General features: G+C 30.1%; 1 long non-coding RNA gene across 1 annotated transcript; it reads left to right on the top strand.

Moving 5' to 3' along the window:
- The first annotated feature begins 3,265 nt into the window (after positions 1 to 3,265).
- On the top strand, positions 3,266 to 4,285 carry LOC127733233 (uncharacterized). Its single transcript, XR_007996935.1, has 2 exons — positions 3,266 to 3,402; positions 3,718 to 4,285. It is a non-coding gene; the product is annotated as an uncharacterized LOC127733233 (long non-coding RNA).
- The last annotated feature ends 4,819 nt before the right edge of the window (positions 4,286 to 9,104 follow it).

Raw genomic sequence — 9,104 nt, 5'->3', positions numbered from 1 at the left:
GCAGGCTTTGGTAGATAATAGTAATTTAGCTTTAAAAATAAGCCCTTTCTCATATAAACATGTTCAAAGGAGTCAAGGGGCATAAGGCCTAGTTTTGTCCCAAGAAAATAAAGTTTTTGAGAACTATTTCAAATTTGCACATAATGTTTGGAAATGCATAAAATCAAGAAATATAAGAGAATTACATAATATTTTTAATGTTATGATGTCACAATTATGTCATTTAATACACCAATTTCATGAAAACAAACAAAAATGTTAACTTTATGCAGTTTTCCCTCAATACTTCCTTTGTGGAAACATCATGCACAGGCAAGAAACAACAAAATAGTTTAAGAGCAGCTTTATTATAACCATTGACATATACTAACCAAAGATAAAGTTGTTTCTTGGATGCGCACATACTTTTCCAATCTAATATATACTTGAAAGTTGATGTAAAACAAGGAAAATCAAGAAATTTTACAAAATATACACATTTTGTCATAGTTTGTTGCCATAGTAACTTGCTAAATGTGAAATTTGTTTTTATTTTCTGAACACCTTGTATCTTAGTGTAGTTAGAACAAAGCAAAGAATATGTATGGTAACTCTAATATTTGAGCCAAATAAGGGTCTTATTGCTCCTACTCCTTCCTTTGTTTACAGTGTGTAGGAGAGAATTCCATTTATTTCAAACAAAAAGTATACCAATGTATATTTGAATTGGCTTGACTAATTGTTACTTAGTTTCTAAGTGAAAAGGATTAATATGGGAAGTTTTTGACTGATAGAGCTAGTGTATTGGTGAATCTGGTCTCTCAGTTTGTAGCAGTTCTTAATAGCTTTGATTTCAGTAACTGTCCTGGAACTGTAAGGCAGGCTGTGGATCTAATTGACCTTTGCTGTAATGGGTTTTGATCATTTATCTCCATGTCTTGTGCTTAGCCGGCTTTCCTGCATTCTCCTTTCTTGACCTGCTGGTCTTAGTATATAATCCTGGTTATATTTAAAGTTAGTGCCTATTTTCTTCAGGTAAAGTTGACTTTGTTCAGAAAGTCTCTTAGATTCGTACATTTCATTTGTGTGGGTATTCCCCGGCATGTTGTTATTTCTATGTACTCCTGAAGCTAGTCGTCCTTCCATGAACTGAGATTGTCCCAAACAACTACTTTTATACTGTGGATTCATTTTTATTCGTGATATACCCATTTTCGTGGGTCACAGCGAACCATGAATTTAAGAATTCAACGAAGAATAATCCCGAGAAATATGTATGGAGTCGGATGTTTATTTTCAATTATGTTGTGCAATTCTAGTATAGGGTTGACTAGCGATAAAGTGTGTACCATAAGACGTGGTTTTTTTTAAAGATGATAAAAATATTTTGACAAAATCAATAATAAATTATTTAGAATATCAGTGACAATTTACTTTTTAAATTTGATTAAAACTATTCATGGAAAATAACTGCAAGTTTCTTATTACCGTGTCATGATTTGGTTTACTGGTAATTAAAAATCAATAGTCTTAAGTACCGGGATATTGCCCGTAGGTAATATGTAATAGTTATCCCATGAGGACGTGGTGTGTCAGTGTAAGATCACCACGATGGCCAGAGGCCCGAGGGTGATCTTACACTGACACACCAAGTCAGAATGGGATAACTATTTTACATCCCAGCTGTTCTAAATTATATAAAAAACAATTTACGCTTCATAACATCTAGTTTAGAACGCCACTCAATCGTTATAATATACTTTATATATTACTACATAGTATATACCCTTTATGAGCCTTGGACACACTGTTTAAATATGTTAAAATTAACAGAGAGTTTGTATCCAGTCGTCCTGGTGTAGGGGTATGAATCTGGGGACTACTGTAAACCAACTTATTTTCACGGATACTTTATTTCGCGTTTTACCCTTCCTAGTCCACTTCGCGGCTATTTAATTTTGCGATTTACTAATTAACTTGATGTAGTTTAATAAGGTAAGATCCAAGTTTTACATATTCGCGACGATTTATATTCGCGTTATTTTCTACTCGCAAAAGTCACGAAAATAAGTTGGTTTACAGTATATGCTAAAGGTCTAGATTTCGATTCCCAGCATAGACACTAGATTTTTTCTACATAAATTTTGATAGTTAAGTCTTTTCTGTATAAATATATGTTTTATTGTGAATTTGACATTACCGCCAAAATGTTACAGAACAATAGAAAGCATGCAGAACAAAGAAACTCAAGCTAGGGGGATCTGGTAAGGGTGATCCTGCTCAGATTACCCCTGGTAGAACAAAGGAGCTGAGATGTACTGTTTATGACAGGAGCATTTATTTTCACACCTTTTACTTAAAAGCTGTATTGATAAACTTTTAATAAGGTAGTTCAAATAGGACACACATTGCTTTTCAAATAAAATTCCGATAAATTGCTGTTGAAGCATTTTTGTTTACTTAATTATGGACAAAACGACATTTTTTGTAACAAAATTTTGAAGGGAGAATGAAGAAAACAAATTGTATTTCAAATAATATTCAGATAAATTGTCGTTTAAGCCTGCATTTTTATTTATTCTGGACAAAAACAACATTTTTTTCGAAATAAAATTTTACTCATCAAAATGTTAAAACAAGGAGTGAAATAATTTTTCTGACAATTTAGAATAAAAAGTGTCTTTTACATGTTCACCAGAGTATATACATTTATTTCAAAATAGGGAGATGAGTTAATGGTATTATTAATGTATGGCTTGGGTTCCAGTTTAAGCTGCAAACATTGTAAGTGGCGTGTTTATAACTTACTTTTTACCATTTTCTAATATGACTGCTTATTATATCGGGATTAGGGAAAAAGCTCTCAATAAGTTGGTCATAATAGTTTTTGAATGCCTTATGAAATATCGACAAGAAATTATAAATTGTAAAACAAACAAATGACTAGTTGCCTCTGTCCATGCATGTAATCGAAGTTTTAAATCAACACTTTAACCTAGTATGATTAAGTGAGGATTTTGACAATTCAAAACATTTTCAATGAATTTCTGTGTTTTGATTTATTATTGACCAAACACAAATCCACAAATTTATGTATCTGTAACTCTTTTTTTTTTTTATTTTGAAACAGCGATCCACCAATTTACGTATACCACAAAATGTCTTTTTTTCTCTATCCACGAAAATTGATACCCATGAAAATAAATGAATCCACAGTAAGTTAATTTCTTTTTTTCAGGATTTCTTGTGGTAAGCATTTATCTATTTTATCCATTTGCAGGGCAGTAAACTGGTATGTAAACACTTTGTAAGTTGAACGATTTCACAACTTTAGTGCAGTATCACCTCTGCAGACAATGGAATTTTCACTACACTGGGTGCAGTCACCATCATAGCAACAAAGAGTTGCATTGAGAACTTTTGGTAAGTCTCCATGTTTTTGTCATACTTTTCCATCAGTTTAATTATTATCATGGAGCATCTACAATTCAGATCTTTGCTAAACACTGTCTTCAGATGTCAATTTTACTCTTTTGTTTTTCCATGGAACATTCCTCCTCCCAAAGAAGCCCTGAACTGAGATTGTCCCAAATGTACTGGATCTGCCAGTCTTTCGACTTTCCACATAGGTTTTAGACATGTAAGATGTAAGGGTGTCCTCAATACCTCTAGCTGAGTGTCAGTTGACTGTCTATCCATCTCATACCAGAATGTAATGCTGTTTTCTTCTTTTTTCAGGTCAGCATTAGCTTGTGGTCGAAGAGTACATATGTGACAAGTCGTCTCTTCACACTGTCAGGAGATTGTAAAGTTTGCCGCACATAGGAAGTACTTGCACTAACTGAATCAGGGAACCATCCAGGATTTCTAGGAGAGTTGTCTTTCTTTGACCTTTTCTTGCCTTGGTGCCATGGGGTATGACCAAGTTAAACTGGATCAGTAATAGCTCAACTTGGACTAAATGTATAAACTTTGGACATCCTTATATTTATAATCAAGTGTTGATAATATCTTCTTTGATGTACATTTTTTCCTTTGATGCAATATGTGGTGTGGTTTTGCAGAGACCGCCTTCAGAGGCAACTCTGAATTAACAGTGTTTTCTAAGCAGTATTCAATTGAGACAATTATTTTTTTATTAGGGGTCCAGATAAAGATTACGGTATCAAAATCTATGAAAATATGTTACTTTATACTTTAATGAGTGTTTAATTTAACAACGAAGCATATTTGTTTTTTTTTTTTTTTAAAGAATTTTTGTTGTCAAAATGTGATATATTTTTTAATAAATATTTTTCTTACAGAATTCATTCATATTATTCAAATCTCTTTATTGATAAAAATGAGCAAGAAGGAAAACTTCATTAAAGAGTTTATTTCAGTGTATTATTTCAAGGGAATAAAGAAATTACTCTTAGTTTGAAGTTTTCATTACATGTAATATGACCTGATGTTAAACATGAATATTGGTACCTCAGGTAAACAGGTCAAGTACCTGTGAAATTTGTCTAATTAGTGTTTATGTTTTATTTTACTTATTACAGATAAGATAAGCAAATTTTTAAAATAACTTTTGAAAGTGAGTTTTCTATTTAAATATTTTAAAACAAGTTTTATTTATTTTCAGTGTTGATATTTTATAAACTAAAATTACATGAATTTAAAAAAAAAATTCAATTGAAAAAACATAATATTTGATAAAGTTTCTTTGCGATTCTAAAACCTGAACCATTTAGCTAATACAGACATTTTGCTTTTTTGTAGATATCATGTTTAACAAAAAAGTTATGAAACTTTAACTTTTCCTAGTACAATGTACATGTAGTTACATGTTTTTGAAAATTTCAAGCCAGAAAATTCCTGGAATTATCAACATGAGGGCAGTGTTATTAAAACTATCAGAACTGCCGTAAAACTTGTCGGATTGATTTGAAATTTGGTATGCTGCTTTGATATAGAATAAGCTTAATGCATGCTATTTTCGTTGTTCACGAATATAGTTCCATATAATAAAAGTGTATTTTTTCTTTCCATTTCTCGTTCATTTCTTAGTTTTTATGGGGTCGAAATGAAAGAAAAGAGTTGTGAAATAAATTTTTTGATGTATTTTAACTGATTTTAATATGGAAAGTGTGATTAGGCCAGATGCATAAAGGTAATATTTACAGTTTTGGGAACATCTCTTGACTTGTCAGAGTTGGTGTGTTTGAATAACAAAAATAAGCTTTGTGCTACAACAAATGTTTTAAAAATTGAGGTATATTTCTTGATTGTTTTTTTTACACAAAAAAGAAGTAGAACACACCATTAACTAACACCTCCATAATTTTTATTTAAGCTCTTGACAACAAGTTTTCAAATGTTTTAAGTTCTAGCTGCAGATTAGGAATTGCTAATTCTTTACTAACATATCAAGTTTTATTTTTATTCTTCAGGTCTTGTATGGGTACCTTATTTATTTTTTAATGTAATTTTTTGAAACTTGTTTACATGTTTGAAACCCAATCAAAAAGATACGTCTGGCTTTCTCCACTAATAAAAAGTGGCATTAAATACATACAAAGAAACAAACATTTACTCTTTTATTGTTGATAGGAGTGATTTTTTGTGAAAATTGTGGTTAAAACTTAGTTATTGTATTTAAAAAAATCACAAATTTTTTTAAAAACTTTTTGTGTGCCAGGTTTGCATGGAAAATTAATGTATAGGTATGATATGCTATTCCAAATTGATTCCCAGTGTCACAAGAGTGAGCTCGATTAATGCCCTTATTGGCCAAATATTAATCAATTATTTAAAGGGAAAGTCCGCGATTTTTTACTTATCATCTAAATAACTTCATCTTAACATAAAAAACACATTCACAAAGTTTTAAATTTATATTCCTTCTAATAACGGAGAAAATCAAGTATTTGTAATTTTTTTGGTTGACCTACGTCACTGGGTTGTGACGTTTTAACCCGATTTGTTGAATCATGGGAAAAAATAAAATCTGTTAAAGGCTTAATTGCTTATCAAAATTTTACATAATTAAAAGTGCACAGATGAATGTTGGTCGTAGTTAATAACCACAATATAAGAATGGAAGAAAATGAATATGCGTGTACCGTTTTGTATAGATTGAATAAAACTTCCTACATGTATGTGAAATTATCTAAGTATAAATATTTTTGAACTAATTTCATAAATTTTTGTTGAGATAGTTTCATAAAATATCTATTGAACATTTTACTGATATTGAATTGGAATTGTTTTACGTTTTATTTACCGTTATAACTTTGATAACCATTTCAATGCAAAATATATATTTAACAGAGTGTGTATATTATTTTGTAAAGTCATTGTTTATTTCTCGAATTGAGGAGAATTCGTTTGAACTTTACCTTGCAGCAATTTAGCCTCAGGCGTACACAGGTGTGAATTCAAGCGCACACAGGTGTGTATGTTGTCATTTTGAATGGATTAACAGAAAGAGTATAGCGTGTTTAATACACCAAGATGAAATATCCGATGACAATAAAGAAACAATAACTAAATTGTATAAATTAATTGAAAATAAACATTATTTTTTTTTAAATTCCAGAAGAGTAAACAATATTACAGTGGAACAATTTTCGATTACGTTCTATGCAATTTGCATAAAATTAAAATATGAAGTTAAAAGGATAGTCCTTTTAATCTTAAAAATTAAACGTTTCATTTCCCAATTAATAATAATTGCACATCTGTTAAATTAACTTTACCGGAATTCTTTAACTTGTATTTAAATCTGGCTATGTTAAAATGCTAACAATCGTAAAACTCTCTTAATTTTTAAGTTTTTAATTGAAGAAAAATACAACAGTACAACATGCGTGATTTTTTTAATTTTCTTTCATAATTAAATTAATCTGCCAACCACTTAAACGAATTATTTGTAAAATTTATCGTTTATTTCATTAATGGAGATACATACATTATAAATATAAGCTAATACATTATTTTGCTTGATGATTTTTTTTAACAAGTTTTTTTCATATTCTATTATAATTTTGTGCAATGCAGAACAGCCGTCATTAATCCAAATTAGTAATTCAGTAGTTGTAATAAAATGCATATCTTAGTATAAATTATATAACTGATATTGACTAATTTAGAACAGTTTGTCCCAACCTCGTTGTTCTTGAAACAATCCATACTAGTAGACTTGTAAGTTTCCTGACGTATAAGCGCCATTGAGGATGAGCGCCAGAAGTTCTTTCTAACAGACAAAGCAGACTAGTATCTTTTCGTTAGTATGTGTGTACAAGTGACATGTCTGACTCTGAACAGTTAGTAAACCGACTTAACAATGACCTATAGAAATCGACCGCTTGTTCTTGATATTTGAAACTGCATGCATAAATTATTTATACGTTTATGAGAGTGATTATTTATCTTGTGTCTGACGAAAACTAAATGCCCGCATGGTTATATCTTGCCATTTTGTATTGGTTTGGTGGTTGTTCACTCAAAATCGTAATTCAAAAATTGTGTTTGTGAGATGTAGATTCACTTCAAAAACGAATTTCGTCTATATATATTTGTGACAAGTGTATATCACAGAGAAGCTCTAAAGGTATATTACTCCCATTTGGTTTGGGTGTGAACCATCGATGTTTACAGCAATATTTAATGAATAAGATGATGATGGTAGAAAGGAAATATGAGCGTCATGTGGCAAATATTACATAAATGTCGGACTATGAGTTATCTATCTGTATGAAAAGATTTCCAATACAACCATATTGAGTAGGATTTTTACATCCTATACTCTAGTCGTACTAGTATACAGGCTTCTCATGTCGTTTGACTCAGACACACATCTTTTACTTTAAGGTGTATGAAATATTCTATATATATATATTAAATTAACAATAATCAAACGCCTACAGGCAATAACTAAACGGGTATGAAGTTTTTATACAGATTTATTCTTATTTACATAATCATTAACAAACTAAATAAATTGAACAAAGAAACACAGTGACACTACGATATAACAAATGGGATACTTAATTATTTTTAACCATGCTATGCAGAAACTTAACACATCAAGTTAGCGCACGTGAATACCAATTTGGAACACGATGTGTAATTTTGTATACAAATATCAAATGTAGGACAGAAAGTCACAGGACAAAAAGTCACAATTCAGTTTTGAGATTATTTTTCTTTAAACCAGAAAACACTAATTTAAAAAACAATTTTTCTTGAACTATTATATATATGAAGAAACTTTGTAATTAAAATGTATTCAATAAATATCCAAAATGATCAAATAATTGTTATGAAAACAAAATGTCGAAGTGGCTTGGTACTTAAATGGCTTCATTGTGCCAAGAAATATATTTTTTGCATGATTAAAATTTAATAAATTTTCATTTATTAAGGCTTATGAACAATTTCTTAACTTGAAAATGAATATATGTGATAAAAAGAAAATATTTCAAGATCTTTCTCTTATTTATTCAAACAATTGTCAACCAATTATTTGTGACTTTTTGTCCTATCAAATTTGTGACTTTATGTCCTGTGAATTTTTATCCTGTGACTTTCTGTCCGTTTACCAAAATATCAAAGCGAGCAGTAACTTTGTCTAGCAAACATTTTTTCACTATGCCTCTCTTTATCTCTTTTCCTTTACAATTACTATTACCCTTTTCGTCGATCATTCTCTATACAGTATATTTTTCTCTAATCGGTTATTTTTTTTTTCTCACTAAATTTTATGCCACTCTATCTCTGTTCCTTTACAGTGACTGTTTTCACTGTCATTCTAATCCGTATAAAGATAGAAACATTAGACATAGAAAGAGCTCTCTTAACTTCAATAAATAAATATTTGATACTGACTATAAGTGCTGCATTACTTTATACTGCATGTTTGCCAATCGTCAAAAGCTTGTATTTGCGTGAAGAATTTTTTTTTCAAAAGAAGGGCCCAGAATCATGACAAAACAGTATTGATTTTACAATTTTTTTTAAAGGTCATGTTTATAAAATTATTAAACTTATTATCAGCAAAAATAGTGGATAATATTATTATCAGAACATCATTCATCAACAGGTGGAATTATAATTTCAAACACGCACAAGATAACTGA

Source organism: Mytilus californianus, unplaced genomic scaffold, assembly GCF_021869535.1.
Source record: "Mytilus californianus isolate M0D057914Y unplaced genomic scaffold, xbMytCali1.0.p SCAF_3, whole genome shotgun sequence".
In the NCBI taxonomy this organism is placed as follows: domain Eukaryota; kingdom Metazoa; phylum Mollusca; class Bivalvia; order Mytilida; family Mytilidae; genus Mytilus; species Mytilus californianus.
This window is presented reverse-complemented; position numbering and strand designations above follow the sequence as displayed.